General features: G+C 42.5%; 1 protein-coding gene and 1 pseudogene across 2 annotated transcripts in view; both read right to left on the minus strand.

Annotated features, from left to right (window-relative positions):
* Window positions 1–8155, minus strand: part of LOC126469938 (steroidogenic acute regulatory protein-like) — a 175218-nt gene extending 167063 nt beyond the window's left edge. Inside the window, exons 1-2 of one of the 2 annotated variants that reach the window (XM_050097341.1) lie at window positions 8010–8155; window positions 4220–4289 (exon numbers count right to left, since the gene is read on the minus strand). The gene's annotated coding sequence lies outside the window, so the exon portion shown is untranslated. The remainder of the gene's footprint in view (window positions 1–4219; window positions 4290–8009) is intronic. The other variant, XM_050097340.1, reaches the window with a different exon arrangement.
* LOC126471975 (5S ribosomal RNA) lies at window positions 4791–4908 on the minus strand (annotated as a pseudogene).
* Window positions 8156–21371: the final 13216 nt, after the last annotated feature.

Consider the following 21371-nt stretch of genomic DNA (forward strand, 5'->3'; position numbering starts at 1 on the left):
TTCGAGCAACTTGCAAAGAATGTTGCTGAGGCTAATGGGGCGGTAGTTGTCCACCTCCAGTGGGTTCTTGCCTGGTTTCAACACAGGGATTACGACGCTTTCTTGCCATTGAGACGGGAACTCACCCTCAACCAGATACAGTTGAAAAGGTCTAGGAGGCATCACTGGCAGTGCACCAAGAGGTGTTTGAGCATCTGACAGTGGATGCGAACTGGCCCAGGAGCCGTATCAGGGCAAGCGGCTAGGGCAGTTTGGAATTCCCACTCACTGAACGGAGTATTGTACGATTCAGGGTGGCGCGTTTGAAATGAAATGCTCTGATGTTCCAGCCGCTCTTTCAGGGAGTGGAAGGCCAGTGGGTAATTCACAGAAGCGGAACTCTGAGCAAAATGCTCCACTAAGCAGTTTGCAATTGTGTCAGAGTCAGTACAGACTGCTCCATTCATTGAAAAGTGCAGGTACGTTGATGGGGGTCCGATAGCCATAGAGTCGCCTAATCTTGGCCCAAACCTGCGATGGAGAGATACGGAGGCCAATGGTGGAGACATACCTATCCCAGTACTCCTGCTGGCATTGGTGAATGAGGCGGCGGCTCGCACGCGGAGCAGTTTAAAGGCAATGAGGTGTTCCAATGAGAGATGCCCCTTGTGACTATGGAGTGCCTGCCTGTGATCTTTAATCACCTCAGCGATCTCGGGCGGCCACCAAGGCACAGTCCTCCGCCAAGGGGACCCAGGAGAACAGGGAATGGCACATTCTGTGGCAGTAACGATGCCAGTGGTGACCAAATGAACCACCGCATCAATGGCGTCATTGGAAAGAGGCTCAATAGTGGCAGTGGAGGTGAAAAAGTCTCAGTGAGCCTTATTGATAGCCCATCTGCAGCGGCGCCCAGAAGAGTGATGCTGTGGCAGTGACAGAAAGATTTCAAAGTGGTCACTACCACACAAGTCGTCATGCATACTCCATTTGACAAATGGTAATAGGCTAGGGCTGAAGATCGAAAGGTCAATGGCTGAGTACGTGCCATGCGCCACACTGAAATGTGTGAAGGCACCATTATTTAAAGGAGAAAGGTCGAGCTGTGCCAATACTTGCTCAATGATGCTGCCTCAACCTGTTGCCATTGATCCACCCCACGGAGGGTTATGGGCGTTGAAGTTGCCCAGTAACAGAAAAGGTGGTGGCAATTGAGCTATCAGCACAGTCAGGACATGCTGCGGGACATCACCATCCGGTGAAAGACAGAGACTGCAGACAGTAACAGCCTGACGCGTCCACACCCGAACAGCGACAGCTTCTAAAGGTGTTCATTGAGGGACAGACTTGCTGTAAAGGGAGTGAAGGACACAGATGCAGATGCCACCAGATACCCTCTCATAAGCTGCCCGGTTCTTATAATAACCCCGATAGCCACGGAGTGCGGTGGTTCACATCGCCGGAAACCAAGTTTCCTGAAGAAGAGGAAAGGGTGAAGGCTGAGAAGTTGTCGGTGCTCCGCAAGATGGTGGAAAAAGCCGATGCAGTTCCACTGGAGGATGATACTGTCCGTAGGGAAGGCGTGAAGGGAACGAGGAGGCAGATTACGCCGCTGGGTCACCTGCTGCCACCTATTGAGTACCTGTGCGAGTGACATCCATTGTGTCTGAGAGTCCAGCGAGATCTAGGACCTCAGCGGATGCCATAATCTCTACCTCGCCCTCAGACGCAGAGCTTGAAGGTTGGGGTGGGGCGGGTGCCATCTCAAGTTCCTTCGTCTTAAAGGTCTCCTCCTTGGATTTTTCTCGCTGCTCCTTGGGTTTCACTAGCTAGGAGGGCTTCACTGAAGCCCTATGACCAGCTGCTTGTGGGCACTTATGCCACTGCCGGGCGTCATCCTTCCCACTTGTGGAAACCTGGGAAGGGAGGGACCCCTTGAGAGTGAGAGGAGCCAAAGAAATTGGACACTTCTCCGGGTTAGAAGCAGGGACGGACGTCCCCAATGGGTGGGGGGGGGGGGGGGGGGGAGGGGGTGTTGCTCCTGAGGTAAGTGGTCCCGAAGCAACAGGGTGGGTAGTGCCCCCCATAGGCTAGGGTTCATGTGGAGTTGTACGGCTCGGTGAGCCGACTGGAATTCGCTGAACTGATGGGGCTATCATGGCTGTTGTAGCACCAGCATATGAGGAAGTCATTCACACAGGATGGAGTCATTCATATTTCCTCTTAGCCTCAGTACAGGTCAGGGTCTTATATTCCATGATTTTCCCCTCTTTCTGTAAGATCATGCAGTCTGGCGAGCAAGGTGAAGGATGCTCCCCACAGTTGACACAGATGGGAGGCGGGGCACATGGAGTATTGGGATGTGATGGGTGTCAGCAATCTCGACATGTAAGGCTGGAAGTACAGCAGGAAGACATATGGCCGAACTTCCAGCACTTAAAGCACCGCATCGGTGGAGGGATACAGAGCTTGACATCACAGTGGTAGACCATCACCTTTAACTTCTCTGGTAATGTATCACCCTCGAAGGCCAGGATGAAGGCACCGGTAGCAATCTGATTATCCTTCGGACCCCAATGAACGCGCTGGTGGAAATGAACACCTTGACACTCTAAATTGGCACGCAGCTCGTCATCAGACTACAAAAGAAGGTCCCTATGGAAAATAACACCCTGGATGATATTTAAACTCTTATGAGCTGTGATGGTAACTGAAACATCCCCCAACTTGTCACAAGCAAGTAACCTTCGTGACTGGGCAGAAGATTCCGTTTTTATCAACACTGACCCAGAGTGCATTTTGGACAAGCCCTCCACCTCCCCAAACTTGTCCTCTGAATGCTCTACGAAGAATTGAGGCTTCGTTGACATGAAAGACTCCCCATCAGCTCTCGTAAAAACTAGGAACCGGGATGAATAAGTGTCACTGCCATTCTGAGCCTTACGCTCCTCCCACAGTGTGGCCAGCAAGGGGAACAATTTGGGATCCTATTTCTGAGTGTTGAATTGAGCCTGAGAACGCTTAGAGACTGCTGACGGCTGGCCACCAGCAAGAGATGATGTACCATGCTTCACTGCGGGGTCATCCGCCCTGATGCCACCCACTCTGACCACCTGGCAGGATGGCCATTGCCAGGAGTCCCGATGCCCCAGGGAGACAGGCATCTACTCCTCGGCATACGTGGGGAGTTAACAGTGCAGGCATCAGCAGAGCGGTCCCTGTGTTGTCAGGGGACTATGACCAACAGGGTATATGGCGGCCCCACCACAATGGACTGGCTACCGTGCTGGATATTAGGTGCAAGGAAGTCTATGGTCGTCGTCTCCACAAAAAGCAACACTGCACAGTGCATAGTGGAAATTGCACCCAGGAATGTATCCTTGCCCAAGAGATGGAGAACGAGCGGGACGGCAATGCAACAACGAGAAAGCTGGCTAAAGGTCTCAATGCATGATGGACACAATGTACCATGTAAGGCGCCCTTCCCCAATTGGCTCGCTCTTCGGAAGAATTTGGAAATATGGAGATCAAACCCGAGAGGGGACCATCAAATATAGGCTGAAATGTTTGAGACTCCTTTTAGTTGCCTCTTACGACAGGCAGGAATCCTGCGGGCCTATTCTAACCCCCTAACCCGCAGGGAGCCTTTTTGAATTCACCAGACAACCTGTAACATTGATTTAATAAGTGCAGCAGCTAAAGACGTAGAGGGAATAAATTCAATACACTTGTAATGTTAAAATACTTATTCTATTCTTTCTGTGCACAGCCAGATACTTCCTAGTCTCCTTCACACCTCCCCCCCCCCCCTCCCCCTCCAAAACAATCAATACCTAATATAACAACAACTACCTTGCCAAAGTAGCTGCAGATGCAATCCTTAGTGTGTGAAATAATGGTTTCAACTGTCATCCTGCCAAATGCGAGTCGAGTGGGCTAACCACTTCACCACCTCACTCGAGATAACTGCTTAACGACTACCTGCAGGCGAAATGAAAATTTTTCCTAAACTTTTACTCCAGTAAAGATACACACGTGTAGAGACAACCAGTCAACCCTAAACCACTAACCTCAAAGATAACCACTTAGACAGAAGACAACCATTTGCGAAATGTAGCCTTGCCTTCCTCCAATCTGTGACACTTAACATCAGAGCATTCATGAGAAATATGCAGTTCAACATGGACTCTGATCCACAGAGTAACTTGACATGTTTAGGAGAAGATGATAAATTGCTTACCTCAATCACACATCATTTATTAGGATGCCTTCAGGAACACACACAGCTATCCACTAAATCCTGTAAATTCCTGTGGAAAAAGATACTTCAAGGCTATCATGCAAAACAACTTAATAGCCAGGGAATTAGACAAATCAGTGAACACTGATAGTAAGAAAGAGAAACTGAACAAAAATATTATCAAATGAAGAATTCAAATCAGAGAAATAAAAAGCTAACCCAAGAGGAGCCCAATACGATAAAACCAAAGTCATACGTCCGATAAGTGTCAGTTTAATAAGTTCCATACATGAATACTAATTTTAAACCTCATCCCATTGTTCCTTCCTACATTCAGATTTCATCATTTGTGGAGTAAATAAATAAATAAGCACTCCATCTTCAGGCCACGAGTGGCCTACCGGGACCATCTGACCGCCGTGTCATCCTCAGTGGAGGATGAATATAGGAGGGGCGTGGGGTCAGCACACGGCTCTCCCGGTCGTTATGACGGTATTCTTGACCGAAGCCACTACTATTCAGTCGAGTAGCTCCTCAATTGGCATCAGGAGGCTGAGTGCACCCTGAAAAATGGCAACAGCGCATGGCGGCCTGGATGGTCACCCATCCAAGTGCCGACCACGCCCGACAGTGCTTGACTTCGGTGATCTCATGGGAACTGGTGTAGCCACTGCGGTAAGGCCGTTGCCCAAAGCATATAAATAGCTTACAGAAAATAGAACTGATGGCACTAACTGGTCCCCACTCATGAATTGAAACTAAACTCTGATAAACTGGGCTGATGTTTGAGATGCTTGTCAGTTAGGATCACAAAGGAGGTATTTGTAGCTTACGTGAAACTATGGATGTAATGAAGGCAGAAAGACTAGGATCCAACATCCTGACAACGATGAGGTAGTACAAGATGGAGTACAAGCTCAGTTTGGGGAAGTGAATTGGTCATGCTGTTTCAAAGGAGTCTTCTCAGTGGCCAGAATGATCAGCTGTTATGCAGAGGACTCAGGATCAATTCCCACTATTGCCAGGGACTCTTCCTTCGTGGCAGGAATGGACCAGAGGGCACTCAGCCTCAGGAGGCCAACTGAAGTACTGCTTGAAATAGAAGTAGCAGCTGCAAGATCAAGAAAGCTGACGACAGCCAGGAGAGTGATGTGCTGACCTCATACCCCTCTATACCACATCCAATGACGCCATGGGCAGTCGGTTGATCTCCACTGGACCATCGTAGCCGGAATGTGAAGCTTTCAAATGTAGCATCCCGGCAGTTGCTCAAAATGATTTAGGAAAATCAAGAAAAACCTAAATCTGGATGGCCAGAGTGGTATTTTAACTGCTGTCCTTTCAAATGCGAGTCCTGTGTCTTACCATTATGCCACCTTCCCCAGTGGTGTGTACTTGTGTCACCCCTCCTCTTAATCATCGTGACCCCTCTAATTTTTACATATATTCTGGAAGAACAAACATTGTTGGCGATTCACAGCTGTAAGAAATGTTTTTGAAATTAATTCGCCGACTGAATTCCTTGACAGTAGCCACATTAGGTATAGATCTACTATCCAGGTTCAAGCCCCAATCCAGCCCAAATTTTCACATGCCACTATTGGGCAGCAGATCTATACGTAATACAACTGAAACCACGGAATTCACAGTTAGTGAATTAATATAGAAAGTACACTCTAATTGTGTGTGTGTGTGTGTTTAAGATGAATAACATAATACCAATTAGAATTACTTTACAACATTTGTATCAGAAGTCCACAAAAAATCCTGGAGAAAACACCCGAACCCGTCTTACACAAAAGACTTTTTGTAGAAGAACAACAACTGTTCATGGATCATTAAATGAATAATAATATGACTTATTCAGTTCATTACCACATTTGTCATTGATGCTGTAAAAATTAGTTCACAACAGTTCTATCACTAAAACATGGAAGGATGCAGTTTCACAAAGGCACCTATGTGCACAAAGAAGGACTGTGATGCGGTTGCCAACACTGCAGGAACAGCTTTGTGTAGCATCATTGTGGCACACTTCTGCCGAGTTCAATAAACCCACACACAAGGTCCATATTGGCATAGTCTTCCTCAGTAAACCTATCTATTTTGCTGTTTATGACTGTAAATGTACAACTAACAGTGTTGGAAAAACAAAACCAAGACAGAACTGACCAATACTGAATGCAAGCTTGAGCATGAAGAGTAAAGTGGGTATCACTGTTGTCAACAGCAAGTACGGTGCCATCAGTGAATGGAACTTTCTTTCCAAACAAGATACACAGTGCATACCATTGATGTGTGCATTGTTCTGCAGATATTTTCAGTGTAACACAGTTACAAAGATAAATGAGGATAAGAAACCATATGAAACTGAATTACTCTAATAAGCCACAGAATACCACAGGTCCCTTACATAAAAATATTCAGAAAATATCCATTACCATTGGCCAAAATTTTATTGGTGGAGTTCAGGTTCACACTGTAGTCTGTTCAAATTGTATTTATCTAAAGGTTCAACATGCCACTGGTGATGATATCATTGGAGAGGAAGCGAAAGTTCAAATTGTGGATGGAATTCAGCCTTGTCCTTTCAAAGGAACTGCTGCACCATTTGCCTTAAAGCAATTTGGGGAAATCACAGAAAACTTAAATCTCAATGGCCACACTGGGCTTTGAGCCATTAGCCTCGCAAATAAGAGGACTGTGCCTCCCCACTGCACCACCTAATTTGGTCAACCTGTTAAGACCAAAGGTTAAGAACATTGGGATTTTCTATCATCAAATAACACTCAAATACAGTACTTCAATTTTCTGCACTGTATGAAGTATAGATAACTATACAAAATAAGCACAATTTCAGATTTAATTACTAATGGTTTGTTTATGTAAACATGACAAATGTTGATTCAGGGCTGAAGGGGATTATTTTATCATTCGCTTTGGAAAATGTGTAAAATAAACACATAGCTGAACATATACATTTTGTTACATTGAACAAACTTCCTTTTAACTGCTGGTAGAAAAGGTTGACAAGTCACAGATAACTTGTATAATATAAGCAAATAAGGGCACTATTATTGATTAAATATAAAAAAATCAATGATTTCTCTCGACATAAAGTTAATAACAATCAACCACCATCTCCTCCATAAACTAGTATAGTCATTCAGTCTTTGTTTCTGCAATTTTTTACTCGGCATTACAATGGACGTGTTACCGATAGAGGGGCTGTAAATAAATTTAGGGACATTACAATAAATCTTCGTGCTATCCATCACTGTACTGTGCTACACCACAAAGTCGACACCTAGCAGCAATATCGTTTCCCTAATAGATATTCTTTTTCACTAACTTCGCCGCTGAATTCACTGAAGAGCAAAACGCCAATAAAATTAATTTAAAAGAAATTTACTGAACCTGTCTCGATCTTATAATACGTTAACTTATCCGCTGTCAACGTCGACTGCATATCTATCAGAAATGCACCCAACTGTGGTCCAAGACCGAGACAACTTTCAGAGCATGCACGTAGAATTAACTGCTCTAATAATTTTAATACACTACAACCATCACTAAATATTTATTTGTGTGGGACGCTGAGAGTATTAAGTCACATTAATTCTACGCTAGACATGTAGAAGCCACTAAATTTTTTCAACAAAAACTAGCAAATATAAAATTTCGCGTTCTAAGTCATGTTTTCATCACATGACTTAACGAAGAAAAAGTCGCAACATTTATGACAATACAGTTGAAGAAACTGCCAGTCCATAAACGGGCCCACACTAACCTGACATGGATAGAAACGATTTTATCATTGAACCTATCAACCACATCTGTTATCTCACATTCTCCAACAATAAACATATCACGAATGTCAGAACGCAACTCAACACGCCCAACTCCAAAACATTACTGATTACTGACAGTTGAACACAATCGATGGTAAACAAATAATCGAACTGTCAAACAATAGTAAGTGGTATCGATACTAAACGTAGTTCGATAACGTACATCAACACACTGCAAACCACTGTTGGGAGAACTCTTCGACCATAAATCTAATAGCCTGGCCCTGACGTCATTTTCGTGGCTCCAACAGCTCTGGGCTGAAGTTACGTGAATGCTGGCAAAACACGGTTGTTTCGTGTTGCGCTTATGGCTGTACTCAGCGTTTTGTCGGGGAAATGGCATTACATTTCACGTGTAAGTGTTTCTATGATAGTGCAGGTGCGTTTATTGAAATCTGCTGAAGTAACTTTTATATGTTTTTTACACTTGAAAAAGAGTATCACGTAAACTAAAGTGTTGAAAGTGATGCCTGTAAAGTCAGACTCATATTACATTTTGGAAAGTATCTGTGATAATTCGGTCACAGAAGTAAGTATAATCGTTTCTCGTTCCTACTCATAGGTTCCGTAAGGATGAAAACCGAAGGCAGCTTTGGATACAGGCCCTGAAACGGAAAAACTTTAAACCGTTTGCACATACGTGCCTTTGCTCGAAGCGCTTCGCAGAGAAGTGTTTTGATAGGTTAGTTATTATTTACAATGTATATCCATAATTTGTATTTACAGTGTCTGTCATTTTTAAACCTAGGCTCCAAAATTATTTTCTGAAACTGCAAAGTCTCACCTTTCATCTAGAATATCATTTTTTTTAACTGATAGTTTAAACTTTTGTATAAATAGTGGGAACTGAACCTTTGAAGTGCACCTAAAATTGATACTCTAAAATGGACCTGCTCCTAAAGTAAACAATTTTGACACCCATAGTTGACATAATTCCCATAGCCCATTTTCTTTTATAAGTAACTAGAGCTCGAAACGTGGCGAATACAATGTTTAAAGTTTTGACACGAGCCCACTCTTACTGTTTAAAAGAATTTTAACGACATTTTACTATAATTGATAGTTAATAGTAATTTCGTCCCGCTGCCCACCAGAGTGGCGTTCGATGTATTTGTTAGATTTTATAAATGGTACTTTCAACAAATCCAGGTCAAATGTAGTTCTGGCGTAATTTTTCACAAATAAAAAAGTAGTTTTTGTTGGAAGCGTTTGGCAGTCAATTGAGAAATGTGGGGAAAATCCGATACAAACATGGGATGGCAGACCGCTGATTTGAAATCCCGCCACGTTTTGCCAACAGTCACGTGGTTTATGTTGGAGCAACACTAGCCCCATAGCTTCTGCACAGCAAGGCCAGTCTACTAGTATCTATGGTCGAAGGGAGAACTGCATGATAAAGGGTACGTTTCATTGTATCAGTTATTATAACCTTTTCCTGTATCTTTCACATATGGAGCGTGGGAAGAATGACTGTTTGAATACTTCTGTGCATGCTGTAGTTACTCTAATCTTGTCGCCATAATCCCTACGAAAGCAATAAGTACGGAACTGTAGTCTACAATCATAATTTAAAGCCAGTTCTTGAAATTTTGTAAGTAGGCTTTCACAGGGTTGTTTACGTCTATCTTTAAGAGTCTGCCAGTTCAGCTCTCTCAGCATCTCCCTGACGCTCTCCCGTGGGTCAAATAAAGCTTTGACTATTCGTGCTGCCTTTTCTGTATACAATGTCCCTTATTAGTCCTATTTGGTACGCCTTCCATACACTTAAGCAATATTCTAGTGATCTGTAAGCAATCGCCTTTGTGGACTAACTGCATTTCCCAGGTATTCCAACAAATAAACCGAAGTCTGCCACCTCCTATACCCATGACATTATAGCCGTTAGGACACTACGTTGTCTCGTTTTCTGACGGGCGCAGTTTTAAGTTTCTGAACATTTAAAGCAAGTTGCCAATCTTTGCACCCCCTGAAATCTTATCAACATCTGACTAAATACCTGTACACTTCTTTCAGACAGTACTTCATTATAAATTACTTCATCATCTGCGAAAAGTCCACGAGGCCAGTAATATAAAACATGAATATACACGCGCAAATCCAAAGTAATTTTTACATCTGTTGATGACTTTCCATCTGGGATAACATGCAGTGTCTTCTCCATCCATAAAATCTCAATTCAGTCACAGATTTCGCTTGATACTCCGTACGATCAACTCTTGATAATAAGCGTAGCTATTGGCATTGGGTCAAATGATTTTCGAAAATCGAGAAATGTACCTGACTGCCTCCACCCACTACGTTCTCGGAATCTATACTGGCTGACATGGAGGAGGTCATTATGTTCAAGGTATCTCAATACGCGTGTACTCAGGATAACATTGACACAAAGAACAATCAGCGTTTGAGAAGCACTGCTGTGTGGCGGTAGCATGCAGTGCAGCCAAGGGTGGTGCTATCGCTACTGGAGTACTCGTTTGTCTTCGTGTTTTACTGTCGCAGTTAATAATGTACATATCGATAAAATAAATGCCGCACAAGAGTTATTCAGGGCCACTCCATCGAATGTCCCATTAAAATACCGCATTAAAGATCATTTTGTTTGTAATGGAAAACAAACGGATGCTTTCCGTGGACATTGCAAATATCTGCCCAAGCACCAGGTAAAATACGTCTGATGACTCGTAGGAGAGACACCTTGTATAAATATTATTACATAGACTAGCGACCTGATCCAACTTCGTGTGGGTACCACTAAGTATTACGGTCGGACAACTTACGCGGTGTAGAGGCAATTTTGTTTATGGGCATGTGCCTAGAGCTATGATTGAAGTTCAGAGAACAACTTTAGGTAAGTGAATATCATCACTTCCGTATAACATACCGCAGCCATCCTAATAAAGTGAGCGGGGTATAAAAAATTCCGCGCCGCCGAGTCTGATCATTCACAAACTGTTTTATATTCCAGGCAACTGCAGTTGTTGAAAGGCATGATGTTAGGAAGAACTCCGCTAACAGCTGGTAAAATTTTTGTTTATAAAAACACAACCGGTTTCGTGGCCTAAGGTGCAACCTACACGGTAAAAAGCAAAGTACAGTGTCACCACATTTTGAGGATATTAAATTTACGCGAGAAGGGACATAACATCAAAACCCCTTCAAAAATTTAAAAATACTTCCTGAAAAAGAAAAGACATGTTTTGAATATATTAGAGAAAGCAGAAATTTTTAGATATAAATATTAAAACTCACAGTTTGCATTGAATAACCAATTGGAATTAAAGTACCATAGCATTCTGGCTAATTTTGATTGTTTGTATGATAAGGTGTTAGTACGTTATGCAATTGTGTATTATTCTTGCTCCTAGTCATGAGCTAGGCCTACGGTCATGAGTATATGATGTCACGCTGACCACATGGATAGCATCCGTTCCGGCAGCAAGCTAGCCTCTGTCATTCCTGCGGTCCACTTTTGCTTTGCCCTGCACTCAGCTGCCCTGCCAACACATAGATAAGACACTGTCACCTAATACTTTCCACATTCTAAATTGTATAATACCGCGACTAATCACGTTGCAGTGACAATTTTTATCGCCAGTCCGGTCCCTTTTTTAAAAACTTTTTAGAGTCTGCTCACTATAAAATATTTACTTTTTATTTTTACATGCAGGTTAATTTTAAAGAATGGAGCACGTCTTCTTTACCTTTCGCTCGTAATAGTATTGACGATATTCCCTGAATAGTAAATTTTGACTAGGAGCGATGGGTATGCCTATGATCTCTTAATGTTGTGAATATATTTTAGACATTCCTTTATTAATTTTAATGTCCACAAAATGTGGTGACATTGTACTTTCTTTTTACCGTGTGGGTCGCACATGATGATGCGGTTTTAGGCCGCGAAACCGGTTGTGTTTTTATGAGCAACATTTTTACCGACTGTGAGCGGAGCTCCTCCAAACATCATGTCTAGTCATTCATCACTAGGTGGGGCGTTTGCAGGTCCACTTTGTGCTTTTTACTGGTTATAAAGCGTCTTCAACATGGTCAATAATACTGTGAAATTTTACTGAAGCTCTGCCGATAATGCTCAATAATATTGTCAGTAATATTGTGCAATAATATTGTGGTTCAGAATGTTGGACGATGAAAAGGCTACTGCTGCCATGATTGCTCTACATTGTTGCAGGTAGAAAAAAAGGTGGATGAAAAGTTGGTTCAAGGAGCATCAAATATCACTCATGAAAATTTGTTCAGGGAATTAAGATTGAACAAAAAAAAGATTATCATACCTTTTTACATGTTGATGGTCCAGCATTTGAGACATTACTGGAAATGGTTGTCCCCACACCAGACATAAGGCGTACACAGACAATGACACTTACTCCCCCTCCAGCCATCGATTCTGGAGTACACGGGTTTTATTCATTACGAAATTCCCATACACTAATATAAGTTATTCTGCTAAACCTCTCATTTAGGCAACTGTAGCCTTACAGTGCTAATCACAGTACTGTCGATTTAGGGATTCTTATATATATCTATCGTGTAGGGCCCCCCGCGAGCACGCAGAAGTACGACAACACAACATGGCCTTACCTCGAAAATTTGAAAATTTGTGGTAAGGTCTTATGGGACGAAACTGCTGAGGTGTCATCGGTCCCTTAGCCTACACATTACTTAATCTAACTCAAACAAACTTACACTATGGACAACACACACACCCATGCCCGAGGGACGACTCGAACCTCCGGCGTGGGGAGCCGCACGGACCCTGACAAGGCCCCCGAGATCGCCCCCCTACCCCGCGCGGCGTGGACTCAACTAATGTCTGAAGTAGAACTGGAGGGAAATGACAACATGAGTCCTGCAGCGCTATCCATAAAACCATAAGAGTAAGAGGGGATGCAGATCTCTTCTGAACAGCACGTTGCAAGGCATCCCAGATCCGCTCGATAATGTTCATGTTTGGGGAGTTTGGTGGGCAGCGGAAGTGTTTAAACTCAGGGAGTGTTCCTGCAGCCACTCTGTAGCAATTCGGGACATGTGGGGTGTCGCACTGTCCTGCTGGAATTTCCCAAGTCCGTCAGAATGCACAATAGACAATGCAGGTGATCAGACAGGATGCTTACGTACATGTCACCTGTCAGAGTCGTATCTAGATGTATCAGGGGTCCCACATCACTCCAACTGCACATGTCCCACACCATTACAGGACCTCCACCAGCTTGAACAGTCCCCTGCTGACATACAGGGTCCATAGTTTCATGAGGTTGTCTCCATACCCATACACGTCCATATGCTCTATACAATTTGAAACAAGACTCGTCCGACCAGGCAACATGTTTCCAGTCGTCAACAGACAAATGTCGGTGTTGACGGGTCCAGGTGAGCCTTAGAGCTTTGTGTTGTGCAATCGTCAACGGTAAACGAGTGAGCCCTCGGCTCTGAAAGCCCGTATCGATGATGTTTCGTTGATTCTTTAGCACGCTGACACTTGTTGATGGCCCAGAATTGCCATGTGCAATAGTTTGTAGAAGGGTTGCACTTCTGTCACGTTGAACGATTCTCTTCAGTCGTCGTTGGTCCCTTTCTTGCAGGATCATTTTCCGGCAGCAACGATGTCGGAGATTTGATGTTTTAACGGATTTCTGATAATCACGGTACACAGGTGAAATGGTCATACGGGAAAATCCCTACTTCATCGCTATCTCAGAGATGTTGTGTCCCATCGCGCCGACTATAACACCACGTTCGAACTCACTTAAGTCTTGATAACCCGCTATTGTCGCAGCAGTAACCGATCTAACAACTGCGCTAGACATTTGTTGTCCTATATAGTCGTTGCCGACCACAGCACGGTATTCTGCCCGTTTACATATCTCTGTATTTGAATATGCATACCTACACCAGTTTCTTTGGCGTTTCGGAGGATGTCCCATTTATCTTGCTTACTCAAAATAACTTTTTTCTGATGCATTAAATTGTTTCAATCAGTGCTTTTAAAATCGTAAGGTAGTTCTTGCTGAGAGTATACGTTTTATGTAATCCCGCAGATGTAGATAATACAGTAATCTGCTTAAAGCAGCCAATTATGCAATGAGTGCAAGATAAGCAATACCTATCTATCTCTCTATCTACCTTCTATCTGTTTGAATATATATAAATTGACGTCCTGCGTCATGCTTTCCATCTGTATGTTTGAGCTAATCTAAAGGACTACCATAGGGATTTTGATCCAGTTTTGCCTAATAGATAGACTAATTCACAAGGAACGTTTTTGTATATATTTTACAAATATTTCATGGAAACTGGCTATATTATGGCGAATTAAAGTGAAAACAATACCGTTTCCACCTACCAGTGTAGCCACCGTGACTCCAGAGAGCAGTGAAGTTTGCCAAAAATTTGTGGTGGGCTTGGTAGTCTATGGGAAGTGTGTACCTGGAAACTGAAAGGCTGGTGCATGGAATCACAGGTGGACTACTTATTTTTCACTTTTTCTTTTAACCTAGCATTCGCTTCTCGATGATGTGGGATTCTGCAAAAATGAAACGTGATTCTAATTTCATGTTGCACTGTAGGTCTCCTTTCTGCAGTTGGATTTTGGGTTAGGGACATGCAACTCGCCAAAGTGACTTTCATTTAAAACATTTATCATTAAACCATGTGACATTATCATCAGAATCTATACTTCTATACATATATTCTCCTTTCATACATATTAAGTCCCACTACATATTTCTGCCTGTATGTGAAAGATAATCTCAGAAACTATTGTAGGTATTTTGATATGCACACTCGAGTGACACTTGAGTCGGAAAGTTCTCACGAAGCTTGAATGTATCTGTTTCATATTTCACTGCTGTTTGGAGCGACATATCATGGCTGTGAGCTATGGCACTTCCAGCAGTGATGAGAGCGGGACCCAGCAATGATGTCTAGCTAATGAGTGGCTCTTAACCAGCCCCTAGACTGCCAACATTACTGTGCAATATTTCGGGATGCGAATAATATTGAACATGTAGCTATGAGACTGAGAGTGTGATGAATAGTATCAAGCACACCAAAAACTTTCGAAAAATATTGCTCTGCCCACAGGTTCAGTAATGACAATATCCTTGGCAGTCTCCCACATGCTATAGACTCTGGATCTTAAAATGAGTTCAAAGTAAGATAAACGAGCTTTCTTATTAGGGTTTATTAATTTAGGTAAAATTATGAGTGAAAGTGCATATACAGGGTATCCCATTTTTCTTGTTCACCCAAAATAATTTATTCTGATGCATTAAACGAAATAGTCTTTCAACCAATGTTTTTTTTAACATCATTGGTTAGTTCTTGCTGAGTGTATACATTTTATGTATCCCGACAGATGTAGGAGATGCTGGGTAGAGGATAATTTTTTTGAGTGGAACCACGTACATTTTATTCATGAATACACTTACCCTCTCCAAGAGCCATTAAAAAATTTATCACACTGTACCATTTTTACCAATAAAACGCAGATGTGTAAGTGATAAAGAGTACATAGGTTGTGAAGGAACTGGGCTGTTTACTGCCTTGATTACACACATTATGTACCCAACGTGCTGCTGTAGTAGAGGTGTGGGGTTTGTTCATGATTTCTAGCTCATGTAAACACAGGTCCTCCTCTCCCCCAAAGCATCTCACTTGTTGATATTTTAGCGTACAGTACACTATGTATCAGTGTAATTGTGCATCAGAGTAACCTAGTGTCTGGATGCCAGCAGTACACATTGTGTATGAAATTTTGTTGTGTAAAGCAGTATGGTGTACAGACAGGACGATAAGGTGGAAATGCCGCTGATCTACAGAGCAAGTACGTTGATAGGAAATAATTCAGAAACTTGCATTTTCATGTTCAATAGTGCTAGAGAGCATTATGATTATTATGTTATTATGTCTATCGTGTATTCTACAATACACACCTGCACTGTAACTTGCTGTAGGTGGGCGAAATTATGTCCCGGCACAACAATTGTACAGCAGACGATTCCCTGACAAGCCATCGCCTTCTCGCTGGATGTTTGTCGTCTGATTCTTGTCAATGTGAAACGGAAAGTATAAATGCAAGACCTTGAAATCGTCATAGAACACGAACAGACGAAGCTACTGGCGCCATTGTGCTCGCTGCCGTGAATCCTCAAGTCAGCACACGAAGAATTCAACATGAAGTTGGTGTCTCGAAAATAAGTGCACGTCGCATTCTGCAACGCTATAAATCCCATCCTTACCATATTCATTTACACGAAGTATTTCGGGGAAATGACTTCAACAATGCGGTTCAATTTTAACCGTGGGCTGACTGACAAGTTCTGCCCAACTCTAATTTCTTCTCAGATGTTCTTTTTACCGAAGAGGGGTCATTCTCCAACAAACGAATTGTCAGTATGAGAAATATGCTGTATTGGTCCATCAACAATTCACGATGCCTCCGACAGGTAGCACTTTAATAACTTTTCTTATGTATTGCCCACAGTTTAACTTTTTCCAAAAACACATTAAGCATTTTGATTTTCCGTCATTTTCAAAGGCTGCAAAATACAATACAAAACTGGCATCAGAAGGTATGAAAATATGATACTTTTGACCACTGACAAGAGACGTATTACAACGACTAGAATACAGCTTCCTAGCTTATCAGTGTTATGTCAGTCATATAAAATTGTTCATTAGACACATTGTATCACGTCAGCGTTCTCTGACACGATCCAAGAGCAAACTGCAACCAAGGGAAAATTTTTGGAAGCCAAGTGGACTAAACCACTAGGCGGCGCTGGGTACGTTGTACATGTTGCAGTTTGTTTTTGTTTACAGCCACAATTATCGTCGCTACATGGTACAAAACAATTTCATCAGTCAATACGGAAAACTGTGCTAGGGGAGGCGAATGGTCAGCTTTGGTTTATTGGGAGAATTTTAGGAAAGAGAGGTTCACCTGTAAAGGTGACCGCATTTAGGCCGCTGGCGCGACCTGTTCTTGAGTACAACTCGAGTGTTTGGGATTAGTACCAGGTCTGATTGAAGAAAAACATCGAAATAATTCAGATTTGGGCTGCTAGATTCGTTACCGGTAGTTTTGAGCAACAGGTCAATGTTCTGGGATGCTTGGGGAATTCAAATGGGAATCCCTGAAGGGAAGGCGACGTTATTTTCTGGAAACAGTGTTGAGAAAATTTAGAGAGCCGATATTTGAAGCTGACTGACGAACGATTCTCCTGCCACCAACATACATAGCGCACAATGACCATGAAGATAAGATATAAGAAATTAGGACTCATCGGAGGCATGTAACACACATGGCGAGGACTGAAACATGGCGGAGAGTAACTAGATTAAAACTGAAAGGAACTGCCAAAAGAGGGTTGGCAAGAGAGGAGGGAAAGAGGAAAGAGGAAGGAGAGTAGAGGGGTCGATGGAGGAGGAGGAACTGGAAGGGGTGAAGGGGAGGGGGATCCAGTAGCACACTGAGGGACAGAGCACATGGTGGGTGAGGAAGATAGCAGCCCAGGGAGGAGCGCAAGGACTGGGAAAGGAGAAGGAAGGAAGGATAGAGGGTAGGAGGGGGGAAGAGCAGAGGGGGAGAGAAAGGAGAGGGAGTCCTAGGGAGGAGGGGACAGGATGAGGGAAGAAGAGGGTCAGAGTTGGAAGGAAGGATAAATATCACGGCGAAGCACATATATGGGGCGGGTAGACGACGAAAGTTCCTTTGGGAGAGGAGACAGAGGGTGTGGAGATGCAGAGAGGTGGGGCAGATTAGCAGAGGTACGGCAGTAGACGTGGAGTGGAGAGTAAAGGATACACTGGGGGATGAGAGTGAACGAGGCGGTACTTGGTGTAGAGAATACGGATGTGTTCATGGAAAAGGACGAGATGTGGGAAAGGGATGAGGTCATAGAGGATCCTTGTGGGGGATGGGAGATGGATACGGAAAGCAAGGCGGCACAAATGGTGTTTAAGGATTTAGAAGGCTTTATAGAATTTAGGAGGGGTGGAGATCCAACTGACACTGGTGTAACAAAGTATGGGATGGATCAAACATTTGTAGGTATGAAGGATGGTGGAAGGATGCAACCTCATATCCAGCCAGACAGGAGTCTCAGGAGGTGGATTCTATTGTGAGCTTTGTGTTGGATGGTGAGGAGATGGGGCGTCCAGGTGAGGTGACAGTCAAGGGTGAAGCCAAGGTATTTCAAGGTGGGAGTAAGTTGGATAGGAAGGTTTTAGATGGTGAGGTAGAAATCATGGACCCAGGTGGGGGGGGGGGGTTAGTCCTATTATGATTGCCTGGGGTTTTGAAGGATTGATCCAAGGTAGTGTCAAGCGCTTTTTTTTCACTGTTCTTCAGCCAAGATATTACATGAAATACAACAGGAGAACATCATGTATATATAATGGGGGACAAAAGATGAAATGTACACATGAGAAGGGAGAAGCGAATGGAGTTAAATTATAAAAAAAGGAAGAGTTTAATGAGACATGTTTACATAAAATCCACATACAGTTAGTAGTGTCAAGTGCTGAGCAGCAGCTTATGTATCAGATTATAACCAGTCCTTGTGAATGACACTGGATATGTAGTACGTAATTACACTTTTACTCATCTTGTGCATAAAACGAAACGCAGGAGGAAGCCACACAAACGTGCACAGTCTTGGGGGTATGATAAAGAATAGCACGCCATTTATCAGAAAAAGAATACTATGTAGCGACGAACTGTAGTGTGTCGCCGTCTACTCAAGCGCCAACCGAGCGCTCCGTAAATAGACTGAATTTGGGGCGTTGCGCAGAATTTTAAATATTAGTTTGAATTTCGCCTAACCAGTGGCTGTTTCGTAAAAGATGCCTTTTTTATACAGCCTTCATTGCTGTCATATGTATGCTCTCTAAAACGTTTTTTGAAGGACCTAGCAGTCTGTCCCATATAAAATTTTTTGCAATCAACACACTTGATGCTGTAAGCTCCCATGCCTTCATACTTATCACGCCTGACCTCAGTCGAGTGACGCAAGTTATTCCCTAATTTACTGTAAGTTTTCAGCGCTAAACTGATATTGTGCTTCCTGGATTTATTTACTGCACGTTCAGTGAATGTTCCGTTCTATGTCAAACTTATCCTAATTTTCTGCTGTTTTTTTACTGTTGGAATAGTTCTGTGATTCTGTATAGTAAGCTTATAAGCCGTTGCTCAGTGCTTGACGCTACATGGCACAAGTTGGACACTCTTAACAAAAGCGCTACCATAAATGTTCCACAACACTTTCGTGCTGTTTTGTCTGAAGTTGTCATTATATAATCATTTGTAGTCATACTAATACAAACAATTTTACAGCACTTTTTAATACGCCAAGATTAATATTGTGTACCCCGTAACCTCTCCTGCCCCCCCCCCCCCCCCCATCATGGTGTTCTACAATGTTTGTTATTCACAGGAAACAATTTCATGGTCATACAACCACAGAAGATCTTATGTAGATTATCTTAAGTGTGCCAACTTTAACCAGTTCCCTTCCAGCCTTCCAGTAATATCTATAATTTTAACTTTTATTAAATATTTACGAACTTTTACTGATGACTGTAATTCATATGCTGTAAGTTGTTAATAAAAAATACAAGCTTTTTTTTCTTAACAGACCACTCAAAAAATCTTTTACACATTGTTTTGTAAAGACATACCTTTTTGTAAAACATTGTAAAGTGATTTCCGTGTTTACTGAAAAAATTGTTTTATATGATATAACACAGGTATGTGTGGCTGTACACAATAACAAATTGCAGTGTGTATCATGACCCAGCACCGCCTATTGGTTTAGTCCACTTGGCTTCCAAAAATTTTCCCTTGCTAGCAGTTTGCATTAGTCTGGTGACTGAGAATGTTGACGTGATAGAATATATCTAATGAACAATTTTATATGACTGGTATAACACTGGTAAGCTAGGAAGCCATATTCTACTCGTTATAATATGTTTCCTATCAATGGTGAAATGTATCATATTCTCATGTCTACTGATACCAGTTTTATGCTGTATTTTGTAGCCTTTGAAAATGACGGAAAGTCGAAACGAGTAAAATGTTTTTGGAAAAAATGAAAGTGTGGTCATGACAAGAAAGATTATTAAAGTGCATCCAAATGGCCACTTCATCTAACAACATTTTCACGCAAATTGCAGCTCCAACAGACAGAGCATCAAAGTCCATGGAATGTTAATGTTTAGTGCGGAATTATTGGAGATACCATTACTGGTCCTCTCTTTGTAAATGGCAGATAATATGCCCAGTTTTTAAGACCGACCCTTCGTGTTCTCTCCGATTTCGTAATGTGAGACTTAATATGTATGGAAGGAGAATATATATATAGAAGTATAGATTCTGATGATAATGTCATACGGTTTAATGGTAAGTGTTTTAAATGAAAGTCACTTTGATGAGCTACATGTCCCTAACCCACTATCCAACTGCAGAAAGGAGACCCACAATGCAACATGGAATTAGAATCACTTTTCGTTTTTGTAGAATCCCACATCATCGAGAGGCAAATGCTAGGTTACAAGAAAAAGTGAAAAATAAGTGGTTCACCTGTGATTTCATCCTCCAGCCTTTCAGTTTCCACGTACACATTCCCCTAGACTACCAGACCCACCACAAATTTTTGGCAAACTTCACTGCTCTCTGGAGTCATGGCGGCTATACTGCTAGGTGGAAACGATATTGTTTTCATCTTAATACGCCATAATATAGCCAGTTTCCATAAAATATTTGTAAATTATACACAAAAACGTTCCTCGTGAATTAGTCTATCTAGTAGTCAAAACTGAATCAAAATCCCTATGGTAGTCCTTTAGAGTAGCCCAAACATACAGACAGAAAGCATGACAAAGGATGTCAATTTACATATATTCAAACAAATAGAAGGTAGACAGAGAGATAGATGGATAGATATTGCTTATCTAGCACACATTGTATAATTAGTTTCTTTATGCAGATTACTTAGATTACAAAGTAGGCTGTATGTTATACACTCCTGGAAATTGAAATAAGAACACCGTGAATTCATTGTCCCAGGAAGGGGAAACTTTATTGACACATTCCTGGGGTCAGATACATCACATGATCACACTGACAGAACCACAGGCACATAGACACAGGCAACAGAGCATGCACAATGTCGGCACTAGTACAGTGTATATCCACCTTTCGCAGCAATGCAGGCTGCTATTCTCCCATGGAGACGATCGTAGAGATGCTGGATGTAGTCCTGTGGAACGGCTTGCTATGCCAT

The sequence above is a fragment of the Schistocerca serialis genome, chromosome 3 (genome assembly GCF_023864345.2).
Source record: "Schistocerca serialis cubense isolate TAMUIC-IGC-003099 chromosome 3, iqSchSeri2.2, whole genome shotgun sequence".
Classification (NCBI taxonomy): Eukaryota; Metazoa; Arthropoda; class Insecta; order Orthoptera; family Acrididae; genus Schistocerca; species Schistocerca serialis.